Source organism: Notothenia coriiceps, unplaced genomic scaffold (assembly GCF_000735185.1).
Source record: "Notothenia coriiceps isolate Sejong01 unplaced genomic scaffold, NC01 NC01_scaffold00034933, whole genome shotgun sequence".
Classification (NCBI taxonomy): domain Eukaryota; kingdom Metazoa; phylum Chordata; class Actinopteri; order Perciformes; family Nototheniidae; genus Notothenia; species Notothenia coriiceps.
The window spans coordinates 127,476-128,299 of NW_011367634.1; positions in this window are offsets into that span (position 1 = coordinate 127,476).

Here is an 824-nt window from a genome sequence, read left to right on the forward strand (position 1 = left end):
GGAAGGAGGCCCGAGGGTGGGGCCCACCTTGTGGGTGGGCGTGGACTACAAGTGTTTCAGTGCTGCGCAGGTGCGCAGGGGGATTACCCAATAGCGATAGCCTTAGAGGGTGAAGCCATATACGAAATAGAACACAGGGAAAAAGACCAGACAATACACAGGGAGGAAAACATGACAAGGAGAACAGAAAAACACCCACTACCAGACACACAAACTTAAAACGTGACACAACACAAGAATCGTGACAGAATCCCCCCCTCAAGGGACGGATTTTAGACGTCCAAAAAAAAATCCAAAATGGTGGGTGGAGGGGGTCCGGGACGACAACCCAGAGGCAAAGCATAGTCCATGATGGGTGTCTCGGGCGGACGACCCAGGGGCAAGGCAGAGTTCATGGTGGAGTCCTCGGGCGGACGGCCCGGGGGCAAGGCAGAGTTCATGGTGGAGTCCTCGGCTGGGGAACTGGGGAGACCGGGATCTAGGGCGAAAGCCGCTGGGAACTCAGGAGGCCGGGCACAAGGACGGGCAGGAGCCGGCGGAACCCCCGGCAGGCCAGGCGCAGACGAGACCCTGGACGGAACAGGACATAGGGTTGGCAGGACCCCCGGCAGAAGAGTAGTCGGCGGGACCCCCAACGGGACAGGGCATGGAGTTGGCAGGACCCCCGGCAGGAGAGCAGTCGGCGGGACCCCCAACGGGACAGGACACAGGGTTGGCAGGACCCCCGGCAGGAGAGTAGTCGGCGGGACCTCCAACGGGACAGGACATGGAGTTCGCAGGACCCCCGGCAGGAGAGCAGTCGGCGGGACCCCCAACGGGACAGG